This window comes from Aethalodelphis obliquidens, unplaced genomic scaffold (assembly GCF_003676395.1).
Source record: "Aethalodelphis obliquidens isolate GAN/ISIS:26980383/991018 unplaced genomic scaffold, ASM367639v1 scaffold25, whole genome shotgun sequence".
Lineage (NCBI taxonomy): Eukaryota > Metazoa > Chordata > Mammalia > Artiodactyla > Delphinidae > Aethalodelphis > Aethalodelphis obliquidens.
The window spans coordinates 18,349,006-18,373,208 of record NW_020837969.1 but is presented as its reverse complement, the minus strand read 5'-3'; the positions used below and the strand labels follow the sequence as shown (position 1 = coordinate 18,373,208).

General features: G+C 37.3%; 1 protein-coding gene across 2 annotated transcripts in view; it reads right to left on the bottom strand.

Moving 5' to 3' along the window:
- MSR1 (macrophage scavenger receptor 1) overlaps window positions 1-7,163 on the bottom strand; it is a 66,006-nt gene extending 58,843 nt beyond the window's left edge. For both annotated transcript variants that reach the window (XM_027122714.1, XM_027122715.1), the window contains exon 1: window positions 7,124-7,163. The gene's annotated coding sequence lies outside the window, so the exon portion shown is untranslated. The remainder of the gene's footprint in view (window positions 1-7,123) is intronic.
- Between the last annotated feature and the right edge of the window lie 17,040 nt (window positions 7,164-24,203).

Genomic DNA, 24,203 nt, shown 5'->3' with positions numbered 1-24,203 from the left:
CTTTAAGGTGCATCAGAATCATTTGAAGGGCTTCCTTTAAAACACATTGAGGGGCCCCACCCCCAGGGTTTCTGATATTTAGGGTAGGGGTAAAGAATTTGCAATCCCAACAAGTTTTCTAGTGATGCTGTTGCTGCCCATCTGAGGACTGCATTTTAAGAACATTTGCCATGAAGAGAAATTGTATGACTTTTTCTTGGAAACAGTTCAGTTCATTTGATTGATAAATTTAGCCTAAAGCCAACATCTTCTGATTATTATTTATTTTCTCTAATGATGAGTTATGGATTTAGCACAGCTGAAGTTGTAACTGAGTGCACTGGCAGCTCCAGGACATCAAACTCATGTCTCCTCCAGAAACTGAAGGACAATCATTCACATGCAAACGTTTCATCCTACTTTGGGAAGAGGTTTTGACAAGTAAGGATGTGACTCAACTCCTGTCAATGTATTTTTAAAAATATTACCAAGGAGATTCTTTATTTTGCAGTTTGTACCTGTGTCATTCCGTAACCTGATCTTAGTTTTTTGTAAATCCTATTGATCTGACCAAGGAGTGTGTTCTTTAAATGCTTCAGCCACTCTGGAGGAAGCAGGCAGAGGGGGAATTTATAGAACCTACATTCTCTTTTCTTAGGCAGAGGTGAAGCTAAATAAACGATTATCTGGGAACATTCACTGTTATAGGAAACCAAATTGATTAATTCAGGTCCAGACTCTCCTGCCATTTCCCCCCTTTTAATTCACTCTATTATTTGATTTGGATGACAGTTTTTTACTTGCCATGGAAAACAAATGAACAAACAAATAAGTTTTTAAAATGAGATGACAATAAAACTTAGCTAAATGCATTTTAAAACTACAGTTCAAAGCAATTGGGGGACCTGCCTGGTGGTGCAGTGGTTAAGAATCCACCTGCCAATGCAGGGGCACAGGTTCGAGCCCTGGTCCAGGAAGATCCCACATGCCGTGGAGCAGCTAAGCCCGTGCGCCACAACTACTGAGTCTGCGCTCTAGAGCCTGCAAGCCACAACTACTGAGCTGGCGCTCTACAGCCCGCGCGCCTAGAGCCCGCACTGCGCAACAAGAGAAGCCACCGCAGTGCAAAGCCCACGCACCACAACAAAGAGTAGCCCCCGCTCGCCGCAACTAGAGAAAGCCCGAGTGCAGCAATGAAGACCCAACGCAGCCAAAAAAAAAAAAAAAAGCAGTTAGGACTGTGGCAAAGCTTTTAAACTTTGAACTCAGTTTATAAAGGATGGGCTCACAAAGTATATACATTTAGACACCCCTGCTATGTACCTAGAAATCTTTTCCTGTCAGTCTGTCTACCAGCCCCTTCTCTATGTGTTTGACTATGGTTTTGGCTCTAATAGTTGAGATATTATGACTCCATTTTCACCTATATACAAAGGAAACATCCTTGGGACTTCCCTGGCGGTCCAGTGGTTAAGAATCTGCCTTCCAATGCAGGGGACGTGGGTTCGATCCCTGGTCGGGGAACTAAGATCCCACATGCTGCAGGGCAACTAAGCAGGCTTCTCATTGCAGTGGCTTCTCTTATCGTGGAGCGCAGGCTCCAGTAGTTGCAGCACGTGGGCTCAGTAGTTGCAGCGGGCGGGCTCTAGCTTGCGTGGGCCTCAGTAGTTGTGGCTTGCGGGCTCTCGAGCGCAGGCTCAGTAGTTGTGGTGCATGGGCTTAGTTGCTCTGCGGCATGTGGGATCTTCCTGGACCAGGGATTGAACCCGTGTCCCCTGCATTGGCAGGAGGATTCTTAACCACTGCGCCACCAGGGAAGTTCTCAATTTTGTTTTTCTTTAGGCCTCTACACTTTGATCTATCTTTTATGGGCTTCAGATGATAATATACATCTTTTACATTACTGTATTTCAAACTGTGATTTCTTTGGGTAGATTTATTAAAACTGAAAAAGAAAACCCTCTAATAAACGCCTACAAGTGGATCAGACTAAATGACCATATCTGGGAATTCCCTGGCTGTCCAGTGGTTAGGACTCCACACTTCCACTCCAGAGGGCATGGGTTCGATCCCTGGTCGGGGAACTAACCACATGCTGGGTGGTGCTGCCAACAAATAAATAAATAAACACCTGGGCTATAGAGGCGCAGAGGGCTGAAAGGGAGAGGACACTAAACTCCGCTGAGTGGCATGATGAATGAAAAATACTTCCCTCTGGCTACTCTGGGTGCACCATGGGTTCTGTCTGTTTTCTGGAGCAGTGTATAACAAGGGTTAATCATGATCTGTATGAAATATCAGTATACTTTTTTCTATTAAAAAATAGATTAAGTTAATCATAGATGACGTTGTCATAAGATTGCTGGCATTTTCTGTTATTTCTTTCTTTTATTCTTAGTATCCATACTCGCTGAGAATCTCATCTATTTACATGGCAGAACCACTACCTGCGTCCTGACCAGGCCAATATATCCAGCTCAGATCTCATGTCTCAGAATCAGATTTTTTTTTTTTAATAATACAGCTAGCTACAATGGTGTACTTTCCACATCAACCTAACTTTTCTTCTTCCAGGATTTTTAATGTCGGCATGCCACCCATTTATATCATCTGTTTATTATTATAATCATTCTTTTTTTTTTTACTACTTTTTACTATTTTTTGTGTAGCAAGGCATACATGACATAATCAGGTGTGTGGCAATACAGAATTAATATGGCAGTGCTAGAAAAGCACGGTCATTCAAACCAGAGGCCAGGACTTCATTCTAGATCACTCTCACCCAAAGACCCGTATCTGGTAGCATAGCAACCCCTCACTTCCTCAAAGCCATTCCTTCCACTCGATCCAATTTTTAGATTTCAGTTCATTTTTATCTACCCAGCCAGGCATCTTAGATAGTAGCAGTGGGGTAGGCAATTGAGGGGTGAATCCAAGAGGCATTAAGAAGGAGGAGGAAATTCAAAAGAATTGATGAACAAGCATCAAAATGTAGCACTTTAACAAAGACTAGGAGAAAAAAATCAAAGAGTAGAAATTATTTTTCAGGGAAAAAATATGGCAGAGACAAACAAACATATTTAGTAGGCTAGTAAAGAAAGAATGGCAGTACTAAAAATAAGGAAGAAACTCTGACACTACGGCAGAACAGGAAGTCAGGGTCAGGGAAAAAAGAAAAGAATGTCAAGACATGCAGGTCACCCATAACCTGCCACACGGAATTTGAGCTGTATTCCTCATATGGTAGAGGCAGAAGCAGATGCTGAGAAATCAAGAAGCAGTAAATGTATAAAAATGAAATGCCTTGAGTGTATACTGGAAATCTAGTCATGTTCTTGCTTTTCCATTGAGAAGAGATGCTGAAGATAGTACTGAGGCAGTACATTGAGGACAGCGTTATTTTTTCCTGCTTGTTCTTCTCATCTCCCAAACTACTGACACTGGAGTGTGCCTGGTCTCAGTTCTTGTCCTCTTTTTACCTTTATTCACTCCCTCGGTGAGCTCACTAGTCTCATTGCTTTAGATACAATCTATACGGCTGATGACTCTCCATCTTCATCTCCCACCCAGGCCACTCCTTTTAACTCCAGACCTGGATATGCATCTCCCTAACACCACCACCATCTGGATTTCTAATATGGCCCAAACCTAGGGGGGTCTCCTTGTCACCCACTTTCTGTCATCCTCCACAACCAATCTACCATCAGATCTTGCTGGTCTGATTTCAAACCCTAAGCAGAAACTGACTGCTTCTCGTCACCTCCCCTCCTGACATCCTGGCTTAAGCCCCATCATCTTTCTCACCTGGATGATTTTAATAGCTCCCTATGTGGTCTCTCAGCTTCATTCAGTTCCCTCCACTTTACTTTCCACACAGCCTCTAGAATGTTCCTCTGAAAAAAAGTAAGTCAGATCATATCACTCCTCTGCTCAAAACATGTGAACACTCTCCGATCTCGTGTGGGTCCTGACTAAAAGCTCACTAGCTCAGACAGACCATTCTCCAGCATCAGATTTAAAATGGCAGCCTACCTCTTTCACTTCCTCTTCTCCTTCCTGCCTTGATTCCCAGCCCCAAACTTACCACCGTCTAACATGAAATACATTTCCCTTGTTTATCTTGTCTATTGTCTGTCTCTTTTTGCACAAGTTAGATCCATGACTCAGGAGTTTTTATCTCTTTGGTTCAATGACTAGAGAGTTCCTGCCACTTAGCATGTGTTCATCACTAGGAGAAATTCCATAAATAAATGAAAGACAAAATATTTTGCAAGATGACTGGATTTTAGACCTGGGGTTATGCCTCAAGAAAAGTCTGCATTTCACTAATGCAGAAATATAAAAAATTCTTCTGCTACACTTTGGGAAATAAAAGGTTTTTCTCTGAATTGTGTGTAAATAGGAAACTGAAACAAAAAATCTCACCCCCAAGGTTCCCACTTTTGCCTCAAAGACATTCGTGAGACTTACCAGATTCCTCCAGTTCCTTACTCCATCAGTATACATTTTTTAGTAACGTTAGAGAATGTTAGAGAATATACACATGTTCACATCAGCCAGTGAACAATTCACATAATCTACGTGTGCCTTTAAATGCCTTTTCCAAAGTTAAGAAGAAAAGTAACTTCACATAAATTTATTCCTAACAAATGTCAACGCACTGATAACGAATTATGAAATCGTTTGAGTTTGTATAATCTACTGAAATCATGTTCTCATGAGAAGTGAAACACATCTCTGCAATATCAGCTTTTCATGAAATGGGTGAAAAGTTTAGAGAAGCTACAACAGGAAAAACAATGAAAGAATTTCAGTGTTTTTCTGTTTGAAAACACACTCTTCTTTTTTCCTGTTTTTAGTACAAAAACATTATAACACTATTAAAGATAAGTTGGGACAAAACTTCTATCATCCCATCACCCTAACAGAAGAAAAACATTGAGTGTATACCTGTTATAAATTGATACCATAGTGTACATTATCATTTGGTCTTATGCATTTCCCTTAAAATCATATCAATAACTTTATACTTTGAACTATTTTTTCAAATTTAAAATGATGGGCTTTAAAATTCATCAAATATATGTATCTTATTTATGCAGTCATTTTCCTACAATTCTTTTTAGAAAAATGTTCCCTGTTCTTTGGAGGGCAATGTTTAACTAATATAGATGATGATGCTGTAAATATTTTTATAACTTAGCTTTCTTCTTTTGAAATGTTTCTTAGGATAATTCACTATATGTTGAACTACCAGGTGACAGGAAGACTACCTCAAACTTCTTAGTATCTACTGTCTTACTGCTCTTTAAAAAGATCGTACACATTTACAAAGATTCCAGTCACTTATGTTTTAAACCAAATTCACCACTATTCAGTAACAATGTTTATTTTAGAATTATTTAGATTTTAGTAAGAGTTAAATGATACCTTAAGGTGGCTTTCATTTGCATTTTTTTACTTTTAGTGTAGAAAGGCTATTTCCATGTAATTTTTTACTATTTATTTTTCTTCTTGAGTTTTTGTTTATTCATATCAATTGCTCATACATTCCCCAGGGTATCTTTCTTTACATAGATATGAAAAAAAACTTTCTTTACGTAATATAATTTAATGCACATTCTTTTTTTCTAAGACTATGTCTTATTTGAATTTATCTTCAAACTCTCAATGTTAATTTCACTGTTAAGATTTGGGGTAAATAACAACTTTGTAATCTTATTATTTAAAAACAAAAACTCTGATTTTATGAACAGTTAAAAACCCACATGAAGTGAACATAAAATTAACATGCTTGTGAAACCAGTAGCTCTACACTTACAGAACACATCCGTAAGAGGGATTAAGGTAAGGCCTGGAAACATCCATGTTGCCCCTGATGCTACCCATATTCATCCTCTGCAGTGAAGGAGAAAGAGCATCAATTCTTTAATGTGAGATCTAGATGTGAATGCTGGCTGTGTCCTTTCCTTGCCATGTGATCTTTGGCAAATATTTTAATTTATTTGATTGCAGATTATATATATATAATATATATATATATTATATATATATACACATGACTATATATAACCATTTATATGGTTATAATATCAATTTAAAGATTATGAGAATTAAAAATAACTTTTGTAAATTGTCTAGTACACAGAGAACAACCAATAAATGAATCACCAATATTTTAAAACACCAATTTTTTTTTAACATGAACTTTTCTTATTTTATCCTCACAGCAGCACCATGAGGTATTTTCTCTATTTTACAGGTTGGGAAACCAAGAGCTAAAACATTGAAGTACCTAGTTAACGTAGTAACACAGCTAGGGAGAGGGGGAGCTAGGGCCTGAAGGTCGGCAGTGTACTACCAGAACAACGGCTCCTAAACCCTGTGTAAAACATTCATAATCTCACTTTTATGACTTTTCTATCACTATTCTCACATTGCCAATGAGACGCCTAACCCCCGTTTTTTATGTCATGTAAATCTTAATCATTCTTCAAGGTGAACTTAAATTCTAACACCTCCATGAAGGTTTTTCTTTCTCCTCTTGAAGTAGGTTTGGCCCTCCTGTACCCCCACAGTAGTTATATAGAGCACTTTCACACCACTTACAGTGCTCAAATTATATTATGCCAATTTGCCTTAGGTCATGATCTTCTTGAAGACAGAGACTATATTTTATTTTTCGTGTCCTTTCCCTATATCTAGTTCAGGGAAGTGCACATAATAGATGCCCAACCAAGATCTGCTATATGAGCAGTAAAGACAATATGAAGTACAAAGTCAAAAGTATCATGTAAAAACTAAGCAGATGAGACTAATTAAAATATATTTAGTCATATTTTGAATAAAGTCAATAATTTGTAATAAAATATGCAAAATTATATGCCAAAAATCTCTTGCTAGTTCAGCACACATATACATTTTTCACCCACAGAAAATCTAGCAGAAATATCTATCACTGAAACAATCAAATCAAATAATTAGGGATACGATAAAAAAATTCTACCACAAATTATTGATCCCATATGTATATATCTCTCACATATCACATACACGCATACGCTTAGACACACACAAACACACAGAGTAGACACATACACTCAATAGAAGCAATTTGGGAAAAGCATAAGTAAACTTCTTTTACCGTGTCCTAAAGACGGCAGCACTGATTTATCCACTTCCCTCTCTTAACAATTGAAACCTAAAGCCTTTATCACATAATATTTCAGCAGGGCACATGAAAAAGGAAATGACACATTTGTATGTTGGAAATCTTTCTTAACAATGTATTTCAATAGTACTCCCCTCAGTGCACAAGTTTGCAAAATCTAAATTTGTCAGATAACTCATTCCTCTTCCCATCTAGGACTTCACAAAAGAAAAAGAGAAGTAAAATGAAAAAGAAATGGAGTTAATGTAACAGGGTACATAATGTATGGCAGACTGATCTTTTCCTTTTAATAAGATATGTCTGCCTTCTATAACATTCTCATTATTATTTATCTTCTATTAATCTCATTATCTTCCACTAATTCTCATGATCTCTTTCGTACTATATAACCTTGAGGGAAGACTCCATGTTTAAGTGATTTGTTTTTCTTAATCCTTTTCCCTATATCCCTTATCTCTAGCTTCAAACACAAAACACAGGAGGAAAGGATTCCTACTAAGTAAAAGTAGTAATCCCATACTACTCACTTCAGCTCTGTCTATAGTGATGTTAGCATTATCTATCGATCTCTTTCGAGCACCTAAAAAGTTACTTATTTCCCCAAGAGTATAATAGAGGAAAGGGGTCTCAGGCATAGAATCAGAGCAAAGGAATGACCTTCATCTTCTACCCCTGTCAGAGTTTTACACTTTTAATCTCATTTATTTAATCACTTCAAGTTCCAGTAGGACACGTATAATAAAAAACACACAACATTACACGAATGAGCTAATTTTTAGATCGATTCTTTTGGGGGAAGGTGTTTAATTTATATTCCATGGATACTTCTTGGTGCTCCAAACAGGGAGGGATCTACTTTCTACCAAAAGATGGTCAAAATGACCTTGCCTTGCCCATGGGCACCACAGAACACTACCTGCCCCCAGGAGATAACATGCCTGGTAGAGAGAATGCAGGAACAGTGCAAACTCACAGCTGAGTTCCGCTTACTTGGAGCAGAGCCGCTAGAATCCTAAACCAGCGAGAACACTTAAATTGTAATTTGGACCAATTGCTGGAGGCTGAGTGAGGGCCAGTGTGAGAGTGAGGGACTCCTGGGGCTGTAGTCTCAGGCGGGACCCCAAACTTCCTGGGCTCTATCCCCAGGAACCCCACCAGGTTCTTACAGCGAAGAGCCAAGAAAACTCAAAAACTCAATTGGCGCCTCTGGAAGAGGGAGGGGAAAGTAAGCATTTTTAAATGTCCGGTGAAAGACTGGGATTTAATCAGTTATAGAACACTTCCCCTCCCCCATACCTTACCGCCTCTTGGGCTCCAGTAGGATAAGAGTGGATTAGAGCGGAAAGACCTGCAAAAAGTTCTTTTTTAAGGGAAGTTTGTAGGGAAACCCCCAAACTACAGAGGAGACAGAAACAGACACTGGAGGAAATTTTAGCCTCCGACAGCTCCAGCTCCAGCAAATATTAAACACAGCCCAACTCCTAGTGAGGTTCCCATAAAACTTCACACTAACATACTGTTCACCTCAGTTCCTATACCTGACCTGACGTATCAACTCCAGTTTTCAACAAAAGACATGCTGCAAGTCAAGAAAGTGTGTGACGGCCCTAAAAGTCACAGGTTCCTTGGATAGTTAGGGAAGTGGTGAGGGGTAAGGGTGGGTAGAGTATGTACAAAATACTAGTGACTAATTTCCCTCAAGCAACATTAACAAATCACCCCTTCCTCGTGAGACACAAAAATGCCAGTTAAGAAAAAAGTGATTGTGATATTTTTAAGTGATACTTTTAAAACATGAATGCCCTGAATTTAGGGAAGTCTGGCTTCAGAGGGACAGACGCATGTAGTTTAAATAAGCTTAAATGTGGTAAAAGTGTCAATTTAAGCTTGAGCAAAATTCATTAAGCAAATTCTTCCTCTTTTTCTTTCTTTCTTTTTTTTTTTTTTTTTGCCACACCACACGACTGGTGGAATTTTAGTTACCAGGGATGAAACCTGGACACTCAGCAGTGAGAGCCTGGAGTCCTAACCACTGGACCACCAGGGAATTCCCTCCTTAAGCAAATTCTTATCCAGAAGTCTCCTGGAATCATCATGAGATGTCAGGCTAGGGGCTCAAAAGAGAACAGAACTTTCTACCACAGCTAAGAGAATGGCAGCAAACTGAGTATCACTCACTTTATAGCAACTTTACATGTGCCATATTCTTTCCTACTCACAGCAAAAAAATTCTTCATTTTAAAATGAGAGAACTTAAAGACTCTTCAAAAAATTTATCTAGGGACACCTGGCCAGTGACAGAGCATGAACTAGAATCTATATTCTATGATGTTCTTTCCACTATGCCACTTGGATCCTTAGTTTTCATGAACACACATAATTACTCATCTCTACATCTCCATTTTCTCCCGTATCTTCAGAAGCTATGGCTGATGATTTCCAGGAGTGCTTCCAAAGCTCAGATCTGTCTTTTCCTGTTTGATCTGCCTCCATTAGCTTTCAGAGAATAAAGGGCTCTCTCTTTGACTTCCAGATCTCTTGAAAACACTACTCCTTAGCCGACTCTAACCAGGAATCGTATGGGGAAGGTGATTCTGAGCAATGTAGTTCCTGGCATCTCCCGTGGGGCACAGGAAAGATAGTAAAAGTGTAGTGAGGCAAAAAGCAATAGTGGATGTCTATGTAGTCTGACAACTCAGAAAAGGACACTTACCATCCAAAGAGGGAGTGGATACTGAATTGCTGAAAAGGGGGAAAGACTGCCTTGGGTACAAAAAACAGTCATCCAAATGCCTGAAAAAGACAGGAACATAAAGAGTGTCAAAGACCAGAGCAAGGCCAACGTGGCCGGGGTAAAAACAGAAAAAGTGGCAAGCAAGGTTCCAGCTAAGGCTGAGCGTTGGGTAGGCGGCCATGAACTGAGGAGTTTTTCTTTATCTTAAGAGCACTGGAGGGACTTCCCTGGTGGTGTAGTGGCTAAGAATCTGCCTGTCAACGCAGGGGACACGGGTTTGAGCCCTGGTCCGGGAAGATCCCATATGCCGCGGAGCAACTAAGCCCGTGTACCACAACTACTGAGCCTGCACTCTAGAGCCCACAAGCCACAACTACTGAGTCCACGTCCCACAACTACTGAGCCTGCACTCTAGTGTCCGTGAGCCACAACTACTGAGCCCACATGCCACAACTACTGAAGCCCGCATGCCCTAGAGCCCATGCTCTGCAACGAGAAGCCAGCGCAATAAGAAGCCCGCGCACCACATCGAGGAGTAGCCCCTGCTCGCCGCAACTAGAGAAAGCCCGCACGCAGCAACGAAGACCCAACGCAGCCAAAAAAAATAAATTAAAAAAAAAAAAAAAACAGCAGTGGAAAGACATTAATGATTTTGAAGTGGGATGAATGAGCCATATTTGGGTTTTAAAAGTTGACTGAATGCAACATGGAGAACAAATTGGATGTGGGCAGTGTGGTTGAGCACAAGTCGACTAGTTAGGAAATTACTGCAATGGTGTCTGGGAAAGTTGATGGCAGCTTGGACTTGGGTGGTGTCAGTGGTAAAGGGGAGAAGTGGAGAAAGATATTAAATTGTGAATTTAATGGTACTTGATAATGGGTTTGATGGTGAGAGATGGTGGGCTTAAATTTTTCTCATTTACTACTCCAGATCCACTTTCCACCTTTCTCTACCCTTCTATTTTCCCCAAGAGCTTGACTTTTTGGGCTGAAACACACAGCTCTCTTGATCTCTGGCTTCTGATGAGGTCTGGCAAATGGCAGCCCAGCAGGAGATTTGTGAAAGGAAGGAGAGTTGGTTCTTCATGTTAATTGCCTAGAAATGAAATAAATACTTATTACCTGGGAATGTTGGTGGCCTCTTAAGGGCTACTTGACCTACATAAGCAGAAAATTTCTGTTAGGCAGAAACCTCTTGTTACTGCGGAGATTTCAGTATCATACCCATTTCCAGAACTGTGATAGCTAAAATATCCACTACCTTTTAAGAATAACCAATGGCTGGTGATAGGACTTAGGGTTGGCAGAATAATGTCCTCCCCCAGAAAGCTATCCACATCCTAATTCCCAGAAGAATGTTATGTTACATGGCAAAGGGGAATTAAGTTTGTACATGGATTTAAGGTTGCTAATCAGCAGACTTAGGAAAATTATTCTGGAATTATCTGAGTGGGTCCAAGGTAATAACCAGGATCCATAAAAGTGGGAGAGGGAGGCAGAAGAAGAGGGTCAGAGGAAGTTTCCAGTTTTGATGACGGAGGAAAAAGGCCACAGGCTAAAGCCTGTGAGTGCCCTCTAGAGGCTGTAAAAGGCAAGAACATAGATGTTCCCTTAAAGTGTTGAGAAAGTAACGCAGCCCTGATGACAACTTAATTTTAGCCCAGTGAGATTCATTTTGGACATCGAACCTAGAGGACTGTAAGAAAATAAACTTGTATTCTTTTTAGCCACTAAATTTGTTAATATGTTATTGCAGCAGTAGAAAACTAACCCAGGACTGTTTGTTTGTTTAAACTGCCATAATAAAACACCGCGTTAGATAGACAGGGTGGCTCAAACAATAGAAATTTATTTTTCACAGCTCTGGAGGCTGAGGTCCAAGATCAGGGTGTCAGCAGGTTTGGTTTCCCCTGAGGCCTCTCTCCTTGGCTTACACATGGCTGCCCTTTTGCTTCTCCTTCACATGGTTGTCCCTTGATGCTCACATTCCCCTGGTGTCTATCATTCAAGTTTCTTCTTATAAGGACACTAGTCATATTGGATTAAGGCCTCATTTTACCTTAATCACCATTTTCAAGGCCCTATTTCCAAATACAGCCACATTCTCAGGTACTAGGGGTTAGGACTTCAGTATATGAATTTGGGGAGAACACGATTCCGTTTATTAACAAAAACTATATCGTAAACCTCCCTTGATGCCCTCTCCAGAGGTTCCTAAGGCAATAAACCAAGGTGATTTACTGGTGTCTGTTAAATAGAGACTCAGAGCTCATGCCGTTCTTGGCCCAAGTCCATTTCACAGTGGATCCGAAGGGACTACAGACCCATCCTATGGTTATTTCTCCAGTCATAAATGTGTATTGAGAATAGATATATTTAACAATTGGACGAATGCACATTGGTTCCTTGATCTATTGGGCAAAACCTCTTATGGTGGAAATAGCAGCTAATGAAACTTCCCCTCCCTATCAGGATAGTCATCCAAAAGCTTTCCTGCATCACTAGGAAAACTCTTGAGATCAGGGCACAATCAAATACTAATGTCGCAAAGCTGTGATTCTGGGGAAATGATATATGAATGAAACGTGAAAACACTCATTTCCGGTGTAAATGTCCACTAGAGGGCACCCACTGCGGGACCGAATAATCTGACTGACAAAATGACTTTCTCTGGTGAAAGCCAGCCAGTTTTTTCCCCGCAGTTAGTACACGTATAAGTCATATTGCAAAAGAGATGAAAGTGGCTCCTGAGCTGAACAACATGGGCTTCCTCTCAAGAAGGATGATCTGCATATTGCAAATGAGTTTCCAATATTTCAACAGCAGAGGCTAATGCTAAAACCTAATCTGGCTTCTTCCAGGGAAGAATGTTTAATCCTCACTGGAATAAACACTTGCTTAGGATGTGGATTTGCCTTTCCTGCTTTCAGTGCTTTCCCCAGCACCAGTTAACAGATACACGGAATCCCTTATTCAACACTGATGTATTCTACACAAGATTTTTTCTGACCAAGGCACATATTTTATAAATGGTTCCAACTTCAAAGGCTTCAGGAATGGGTTCTGATTGGTTACATTTGACCATTCATTTTCCCCTAGAGGTGGGGTTTTATAAGAATGCCAGCTCTCTCACAAATAAAGTGGTTGGATTAGGATAAGAAATATGTCTCAGAAGAGGCATTGGTGGTGGAGGAATATCCTAGCAATAATTTTCTGTTCTCTTAAATTTCTTATTTATCATAGTGTTGTTTGACTTTTCACCTATTTGTCCCATTTTTCAAACAGAATAAGAACATGCATATTCTCAATATATTTTTAATTAAAATGTTAATTAAAATACCTTACAATAATACTTTCTTTTTTTTAATGTTGATTAACTTTTTATTTTGTTTTATTTTATTATTATTATTTTTTGGCTGTGCTGCACGATATGTGGGATCTTAGTTTCCTGACCAGGGATTGAACCCATGTCCCTGCAGTGGAAGTGTGGAGTCCTAAGCTCTGGCCTCCCAGGGAACTCCCACAATAATATATTCTTTAGGACACATATTGTTACATTTTTTTTTTTTTGGTCTCACACCTAGTAGGCCCTTAATACTTTTTTTGAATGGACAAAAATCGAAAGAAATATTACACAGGGTATCTCATATCATTCCTTACAATGACCTTACATTCTAGACAGAATAGTATTATCCCAGTTTAAAACTGAGAAAACAAAGGCTCAGAGAAGATAACTTCCTTAGCCAAAACTATCAGGATGGTAAATGACTGAATTAGAACCCAAATTGTTTGTTAACTGATCATTCTTTGCAATACTGTACTACCTGTGACTATGATAATGATGACTGAAATGGGCCCAAAGAGGCTGGCTAAAGAGCATTAGAAACACTTTTGGTTGCTAGTAAATCCCCCACTGTGAGTATATATCTTCTGGGGAGCGAGGGTCCACAAGGCTGCAAGTTCAAGAAGGTTTCTCTTCCTGCTCCTTGAAAACTGGAGGCCAGGCCAGTGACTCAATCCTGCCTGAATTCTGAGTGTTGAGAAAATAAGACAAAGACTTTAGGATAGGTAGGAAACAATTCATAGCAATGGTGGGAATGAGAGTCCAGAGAAAAGTTTCTTATCAAGGATCCCGTGTGGGTGATGCTATGAGTAACATCCTTAACTGAAGGTGGCTTTGGGCCTGCGTGCTTAGCCCACTTTACTTCTCAAGCTGGGCTCTCCAATCTTCCCACTAATTGGACCAGAGGGACCAGAGAGTCTTTAAGTCCTTTTTTTTGCTGCTTACATTAGCCAGAGTTCTTACTACTACAATGATGATGATAACCAAATAGAAGCCGATGTAGAGAAACCAGATGGTCTCAAGAATACATATTCTTCTCTGGCTAATCACCATTGTCTAGGACTTTTTTCTTTTCCCCAATTCAGTTGTTAAGAGTTCAAAGTTTAATAGTTTACATGATTTCAATGGTAACTTTATAAATGGAATGCTGTCTCTACTGAATCATGGGCAGTATGAATAAATGAATTCTTACATAAAAATTGGTCATATTCTATTTCTCTTCATTAGATACGTAATATGGAGATAGGCTTTGTGATCTTTAGTAAAGACCCACTTAAAAATATGCACTCCATCCTTAGCTACTTAGAGGTAAACACCTTAATTTACCCATATCTAAGATGAAAAGAATAGTTAGAACGTTGTTAATTGGGCTCTGATGCCTGAACAGATCTGAGGGAGTCCTGCAGCTCTCTGCAGGACAAGAACATCCAAAAAGCATCCAACTAAGGAGAACAATGAACATGATGAGGATGAAAGGAAATGGCAACTTTTTATCATCAACCAAAGTGAAGAAACCCCATAAAAGACAAAAAGCAACACCATCTTCCAAATAATAGCTCAAAGAAGAGGATGATTCAGAAAAATGAAGAAATGGAATTCATATAACCTGCTCAAGATTGCATTTTTCTCTGTAATATAAATGGCAATTGCAATGCTTAATCTTCAGGCTCCTACTATTTAGATGTGAATACAAATTATCTTAAGAAAATTCCTTTGCAAGGCAAAAGGTTTTTTAAATTTAAATGAGTTCTTTCCCATCTGTCATAATGCTTACAACAAGTTTACACAGACTTCACATTGCACTGATTTAACCAAAGGGAATAGTCTTCCCTGGTTGCTTTTACATCAGATGGAAGAGATTTTGTTTATTTGTTCATTTCATTTTGTTTTTACTGTGGGAGACAGTGGCATATCAAATATTCCAGCCCGTCTCCAAAACCTATACCCCAAACACTGTATTTCTTACATTTCAAAATACCTACTTAGCTGAGACAGATTAAGGAGAATTGTTAGAAAATTGGTTACTGAGATTATTATGTCTCAAAATAAACTCTTTGCATCCAAATCACTTGCTATATTCATACAACATAGGAAAAAACAAGCAAGATGAGGTCTTCAAAGATAGAGTATAAATTAGCTAGTAAAAAGCTATTCAAGGGCTTCCTTGGTGGCACAGTGGTTGAGAGTTCGCCTGCCGAGACAGGGGACACGGGTTCGTGCCCCGGTGTGGGAAGATCCCACGTGCCGCGGAGCGGCTGGGCCCGTGAGCCATGGCCGCTGAGCCTGCGCGTCCGGAGCCTGTGCTCCGCAACGGGAGAGACCACAACAGTGAGAGGCCCGCGTACCATAAATAAATAAATAAAGAATGGCTGCCAAGATTTTGAATCCTGCCTCTGGTACTTGCTGACTGTGCCATCAGGCATGTTATTTTATCTCAGTTTTTCATCTGTAAGCTGATTTTCAAAAAGATCTATTAGAATTGAATAAGTTCATAGTTGTAAAGCACGTTTAACAGTGCTTGGCATTTGGTATGTCCTCCGTGAGTACATTGTTACATTGTATACGGTAAATTAAAAGGTTAGAATTGGAAAATGTAAAACCAACATTGAATCTTCTTCATTAATATTACAATACTTTTTCTTAAAACAGCAATCTCTTAGGAAAGACAAACTGACTAGCAAACTTCTTTCATCTCTGATAACTCATGTGTAATATTGGCATGCTATTTTACCCAGTACATTCACCTGAGTACACTTCGATGTCAGCAAGATGGATTGTTATATTTTCTATATTCTTATTTACTTCTCTCCTGAATTATTCTTGTCCTTGAAAATTCAGCAATTTAAATGAACCATTTAAACTTTAAAATGGTTGGAAAGATTCTTGTTATGTATACCATCATGGTTGATTTGCTCATGAATTCTAGCATTTTGACAACATGGGAAAAAAGTCACACATTCTAGAGCCAAACTACCTGGCTTCAAATTCCAGATCTACTCTATTTAGCTACGTGATTTGGGGCAAGTTATTTAACCTCACTGTGCCAGTCTTCCTCATCTCTAAAACAGGATGAAGGAGAACGTTATCTCATATTTTATGGTGAAAACTGAATAAGTTTATATAGCTGTGCTTTCACAGAGCAGATAATCATAAGTATTCATTGGTATTATTCTAATACCAGTTATAATCGGTATTGTTATAATAGTTCTTGTGACATCGTTATATTTTAATTTTTGTGTCCATTTTTGGACCCGTGAAATATATACTTTCTGTAATTTTTTGTGGATGTCAATTTCTTTGACATTGTCAATATTTCAAAAAAATGTTTATTGAGGATCTGTTATGAGTTAGCTGCTTTGACAGACATGTAGGTGGAATAAATATAATAAAACACTCATTATGCTCGGGTTTAGAATCTAGAAGGGGCATGTGGAAGGCATGCTAGGACTCATCAACAGTGAGTTCTCCTTTCCTTCCTGGGTGTTTGGGAGATCAAACTTTCCAGCCCACTTGTGGGGTCATGTGACTGCTATGGCTGAAAAAATACGAACAGAGTAATATTAGTCACTTTGGGGCTAAGGCAATGAAAAGTGCAAGTTCAAGCAGAAAGGCATAATGGAATCTTAAGATCGTGAAGATTATTCAATATCAAATTACACATTATAAAGAAAATGACATGACACCAAAAATAACATGCCATAACATGCACAAAACATAACATACTTGAATTAGTATTGAAAATACTATTTCTTAGTATGATAATTTGTTCGTTAGATTAATAACTTTGTCTCTTTTCAAAGAAAATAAAACACCTTAATTTTAGAGAATTTCACAAAATGTAAGAATAGTTTATAAAATTCCAAACAAAATGAATTTAATAGAACTCTCAGAAATGTTTTGACATCTTTAGAATGGAATCAGTTTCATGATATTCACAGATTCTGCAAAAAAGAATGACATTTTATTCATGAATCACAAGAACTCAAATCATATTTTCTGTTATTTACTAAAACAAAAGGAAAAGTGTTGAAATGTATGTGCATCTATTTTGAGTCATGGAATTTAATAAAATAATGTCATTTAAAAAATAGACTTGTTTTTCAAGACATTTGAATCAAATATTTATTAAAACCTGAGTTATCCTTATAGTAAACTATGGTCTGTTTTTATAAATAAAGTTTTATTGGAATGCAGTCATGTCCATTTGTTTACATATTGTCTATGGCTGCTTTTGCTACAACTTCAGAATTAGGCATTTGTGACAGCGAGTGCATATCCCACAAAGCCTAAATTATTTACTATTTGACCCTATATGAGAAAGTTTGCTAACCCCTGCTTATAAAGAATTTCTATTAATTTATTCATTTTTAAATATTTTGAATTTCACTCAGGAGTTCAGTGCACCAAAAGAGAGACCTAATGATCTTTAAAGTACTTAGGAGTTTTAAGCAGAAAGGTATTTAATTCAGGGAATAAGATATCTACAAAATTGTTGAAAGGTTTGAAGGGGCCAAATCTAGGCTGGGGCTCTTGGAATGTCTCCCAGACAATTTAGGAGTGAACTTTCAGGGTACCTACTACCTCTGAGGTATCCAAAGGAGGGATCTGGGCCCAAAGAAGAGGACCCAGGACTCTGCCTCTTCAACTGCTTCTCATCCAAAGAGCTGAATAATGAATACCATTCTCCAGAACTTTGCTGCAGGAAAGTTGTACAGACGCATGTATTTGCTTCTCAGAAGCAAAAGGCAAGGACTCCAGGAAGATGGGCTCTACCTATTGTACTTTCTAATTTGCAAAGGAGTTATTCTTACTGGATAATTTTTACTCAGGCTCAATCTACAAGGGAATCTGGAAAATGTGAAATGTAGTTTTTGTTTTTGTTTTTTTTTACTTTCAATATCTTCATCTAGAAGAAGGGTAGAATGGACAGACTTTCAGTGAGCCAATATTGAGAATCCACCTGATCATGTAATAAAAGCAACAATTATGCTTATTAAAATTATTTGATTAGAGGATAAATATTACAGGCTAAGTGAAATAAGTCAGAGAGAGACAAATACTGTTTGTTATCACATATGTGGAATCTATGAAATACAGCAAACAAGTGAAGATAACAAAAAAGAAGCAGACTCACAGATAGAGAGAACAAACTAGTGGTTACCAGTGGCGAGAGGAAAGTGGGGAGGGGCAATGTAGGGGTAGGGTATTAAGAGGTACAAACTATTAGATATAAAATAAGCTATAAGGGTATATTGTACAACATAGAGAATATAGCCAATATTTTATAATAACTATAAATGGGGTATAACCTTTAAAATTGTGAATCACTATATTGTTTACCTGTAACATATAATATTGTACATCAACTATATTCAGTTTTTTTAAAAAAATTTATAGGGCTTTTCAGGTTATCTATTTTCTCCACTGTGAAGCTTGTTAGTTTGTGTCATTTATGATATTTATTTATTCTTTCTAAGTTTTCAAATATATTGTCTTAAAGATATTCATATTATTTCACACTTATTTTTTAAAGTCTTTAGACCTTGACTGCTAGATATCATGATAGATATTGATAATTTGTGTTTTCCCTTTTTGGTTTTTTTTTGGTAAGGAAGATTGATGAAGTTACTAGGATTAAGTACTTTTCTTTAGGTATCCAGTGACTTTTTAAAAAAAATTGAGGTATAATTGACATATAACAGTATATTAGTTTCAGGTATACAACATAGTGATTCAGTACTTCTATATATTTCAAAATTATCATCACATAAGTCTAATTAACATGCATCCCCATACAGTTACAATTTTTTTTTGTAATGAGTACTTTTGAGATCTACTTTCTTAGCAACTTTCAAATATGCAATACAGTGTTGTTAATCATACTGTACATTACATCCCCATGACATTTATTTTATAAGTGGAAGTTTGTATCTTTAATCCTCTTCACCCAACTTTTTAATGTGTTTTCCATTTTTATACTGATTAGTTTGGTGAGAGGATTATTCTTTTATTCACCTTCTCAAAGAAAAAACTTTCAGTTTGACTGATTTTTCTCTACTGTTTTTCTGTTTTCAATTTCACTAATTTCTAGTCTTTTCTTTCCTGTTTTTTAGGTTAAGTTTGCCCTTCTTTTTTAATACAATGTTGACTGCTACAAATTTATTTCTAATGATGTGGTCTAGCTGCATTCTACAAATTGTTGATGGTAGTATTTCCATTTTTATCCAGTTCCAAATATTTCCTAATTTTCCATTAATATTCTCTTTGACCCATGAGTTATGCAACAGCATGCTGTTTAATTTCCAAGTGTTGGGAATATTAGTGACATTCTTTTTTGTTTGTTTTTTTATTCTCTTGCTCTCAGAGAACATATTTTTATGGTTTCAATACTTATAAATTTATTGAGACTTGTTTTATGGTCTCAAGTATCATCTATCTGGGTATATAATCTGTGTGCATTTTAAAAGAATATGTATTCTCCTGTTGTTTGGTGAATTATTCTATAAATGTCAACTAGGTCTGTTGTTCAAATGTTCCTACCAATTTTTTTTGAATTATTGAGAAAGTGATGTTCAAATCTCTATGCTTATAGATTTATCTATTTCTTCTTCCAGATATAAGAGATTTTGCTTCATGTATTTTGTATCTTTTTTTAGATTTTACATATTTATGTTTTTTATGTCCTGAATTGACCATATTATTATGAACAATTTCTCTTAAGCCTGTTACTATTTCTTAAAATTTACTTTTTTGATATTATTATATCCAGTGTCCATGTGCATGTGTGCATGTGTGTGTGTCTGTGTGTATTGACATGGAATATTGTTGTCTATCCTTTAACTTTTAACCTACTAGTGTCTTTGAATGGGTCATCTTCACTTTGAATGATTCTGATATGATTTCTAGTTATCATTGTTAAAGTAACCAGATTGGGACAAGATGAAGTCACTCATGCTAAGACCCACATTAGCAAACCAAAATTTAACTAACTTTCTATGCTCAGCTGTCACAGAAAAGGAGGTCCTATGCCAACCAATCAGCAATTGCCTGCTCAGCACAAGTTACCTAACCTAGCTCCAAGACTTCTATTTGCTCCATGTAAGGAAAGTTATCCAGCTTTAACCAATTGGTAAATGTCCAGTAAACAAGGCAAAGATGCCCACTCTCACCACTTTTGGGGTTTTTTTTGTTTTTTTAAATGTATTTATTTATTTATTTTTGGCTGCGTTGGGTCTTCATTGCTGTGTGCGGGCTTTTCTCTAGTTGCGGTGATCAGGGACTACTCTTCATTGCAGTGCACAGGCTTCTCATCGTGGTGGCTTCTCTTGTTGCAGAGCACAGGCTCTAGGCTCATGGGCTTCAGTAGTTGTGGCACGCGGGCTCTAGGGTGCAGGCTCAGTAGTTGTGGTACACAGGCTTAGTTGCTCTGCGGCATGTGGGATCTTCCCAGACCAGGGCTCCAACCCGTGTCCCCTGCATTGGCAGGTGGATTCTCAACCACTGTGCCACCAGTGAAGCCCAACAATTTTGTTTAACATATTATTAGAAGTCCTAGCTAGAGCAATTAGGCAAGAAAATAAAAAGGCATCCGAATTGAAAAGGAAGAAGTAAAACTACTACTGTTCTGGGGAGAATGGATACATGTATATGTATGCCTGAGTTTCTCTGCTGTGCACCTGAAACCATCACAACATTGTTAATCGGCTATACTCCAATATAAAATAAAGAGTTAAAAAAAAAACTACTACTGTTTGCAGATGACATGATATTATAAAGACTCCATCAAAAATGATTAGAAATAATAAACAAATTCAGTAAAATTACAGGATACAGAATCAATACACAAAACACTGTTGTATTTCTATACACTAATAGCAAACTATTAGAAAAGGAAGTTAAGAAAACAATCCCATTTCAATTGCATCAAAAAGAATAAAATACCTTGGGATAAATTTAATCAGGGAGGTAAAAGACCTATACATTGAAAACTATAAAATGGTAATGAAAAAAATTAAAGATGAAATAAATAAATGGAAAGATATTGTATGCTCATGGATTGGAATAATCAATATTGTTAAAATGTCCATACTACCCAAAGCAATCTACAGATTCAATCCAATCCTTATAAAAATTACAATGACATTTTTCACAGAAATAGAACAATAATACTAAAGTTTGTGTGGAACCACAAAAGGGCCCACACAGCCAAAGCAGTCTTGAGAAAGGAGAACAAAGCTGGAGGCAACATGCGCCCTGATTTCAAACTATACTTCAAAATTATAGTAATCAAAACAGTATGGTATTGGCAATAAAAAGACACACAGATCAATGCCACAGAATAGAGAGCCCAGAAATAAACTCACACATATATGGTCAATTAATTTACCACAAAGGAGCTAAGAATATACAATGGGGAAAGGACAGTCTTTTTAATAAATGGTGTTGGAAAAACTGTACTACAGTTACAGCTACATACAAAAGAATGAAACTGGACTACTCTCTTAAAACATACACAAAAATTAACTCAAAATGGATTAAAAATTTAAACATGAGGCCTGAAACCATAAAACTTCTAGAAGAAAACATAGGCAGTAATCTCCTAGACATAGGTCTTTGAGATGATTTTTTAAATCTAACCCCAAAAGCAAAAGTAATAAGAGCAAAAATAAATGAGTTGGGATTACAACAAAGTAAAAAAGCTTCTGCACAGCAAAGGAAACCATCAGCAAAATTAAAAGGCAACCTACCGAATGGTGAAAATATTTTCAAATCATAAATCTGATAAGGGGCTAATAACCAAAAATATATGAAGAACTCATACAACTCAACAGCAAAAAACAATCGGATGAAAAAATGGGCAGGTGATTTGGATAGACATTTTTCCAAAGAAGATGTACAGATGGCCAACAGGTACATGAAAACATGCTAATTGTTTATAACCAGGGAAATGCAAAACAAAACCACAGTATGGTATCACCTCACACTTGTTAGAATGGCTATTATCAAAAAGACAAGAAATAACAAGTGTTGGTGAGGATATGGAGAAAAGGGAACCCTTGTGCACTGTTAGCGGGAATGTAAATTGGTGGAGCCACTATGGAAAACAAAATGGAAGTTCTTAAAAAAATTAAAAAGAGAACTTCCATATCATCCAGGATTCCACTTCTGGGTTTTTATCCAAAGAAAACAAAAATACTAAGTTTAAAAGATATATGCACCTCCGCTTTAACTGCAGCATTATTTACAATTTTCAAGACATGGAAGCAACTTAAGTGTCCATTAACGTATGAATAGATAAAGAATATGTGGTATATATAGAGAATATAATATTATATAGCCATAAAAAGAATGAAATCTTACCATTTATGACAACATGGCTGGACTTCGAAGTCATTATGCTGAGTGAAGTAAGTCAGACAAAGAAAGAAAAATACTGTGGTCCCTTACATACGGAATCTATTAAAAACAAAAAACAAAAGAAACAAGCATGTAGATACATCAAACAGATTGGTGGTTGCCAGAGGTGGGTGGTGGGTGGTGGTAGAAATGGGTGAAGGGGAGGGTAAAAATAATAAAAAAAATTCATAAAGAAATAGTTCCAAAAATGTTAACAAGTATTGTAGCTGACATTCAGAATTTTAAAAAAATAAATAAAACATAAAGTTAATGGAACTCTTGTGTCTTTTCTCATTAACTAAATTTGCTGATAACATTTTCAACTGGCACAGTCCTTTCCCTGTCCCACACTACCATTCAAAGTGAGCACGGTCTATATTCCTAAGTGGGTGTTTTTATAAGATGGTGAAATGGTGTTTTATCCAATTGACAGTTTGCACATATTGTGAAAACATAACAGAATTAAGATATGATAATGATAGTCTACATGAAGAAAAATGTTATTTGTAGACAATTTCCTCCTAAAATATCAGACATAATGACAGAAAAAAACAATCTAAACACATTGCTCTGATTCGCTGAACACTGCCAGCAAGATGGTACCATTTTATGAGTTGTGATCTGAAACAGTGTGATCAAGAAGCTAAATACAAACTTACCATTTTTAAAATCAAACAATTTATAATTAAATTAAACTGATATAGATTTAATGACACATTTAATCAAAGGCATGGTAAATATTCAAATGGAGCAGTTCTCAAAAATGATTTAATTGGAATTCTGTGACATAGTTAAGTTGATTTGCTGAGGCTCTTTTCACATTGTGAGTTCCCTTTATCTATAAGCAATATCAATATTGACAATTTCCCATGGTGCCACTATAGCATTTGCTCTGCATTTTGCAGATGTGTGCACACAGGTTAAAAGACAAGTGAGTTTTAATTCCCTAGCTTATGAGATTGCTTTGTCCCCAGCCTGCTTTTATGTCATAGAATTGTAAAGCTCTTTTTAGCATTTCTGTGATCTGAGTCTCTGGTTCACTGCACATTCCTTATACTCCTATGAAAATTTGAAAATAAATTTGAGTAGACTAGATCTGAGGCTTCTTTATTATAACTGGTTTAGCATTTCTGTGTTGAAATTTATTACAGTTTCTAAATGTGTATGGCACATTATGCTGTCTAAATTTAAAGAGAAACAAAGACATGTGGCACCATCTGATTTACTCAACATTCTAAACCCCAGTTTGGACATTTAAATTAGTCTAGAAATCATGCTGGAAAATAATAAGGCACATTTTTGGAAAACTATGAGGTGGAAGTAGGGCTTGTTCCCTTTCTTCCTCCACCCTAATGTGCACATTGACAAAATCATACTAAGTTCATATTAAGTTCAAATAATATTCTATTAGGCTTCCCTTTACTAGAGAGGTATGCTCTTAAAAGTAATGCTTTATTGTACAATATTTGAAATTTTCATTAGATACCTCTGCACCAGTGCACAGTCTGGGCCACAATTTTTGCTCTGGCTGCTACTGAAGCATCCAGCTCACAGTGGGCTTTACCCACAAACTGGAGACC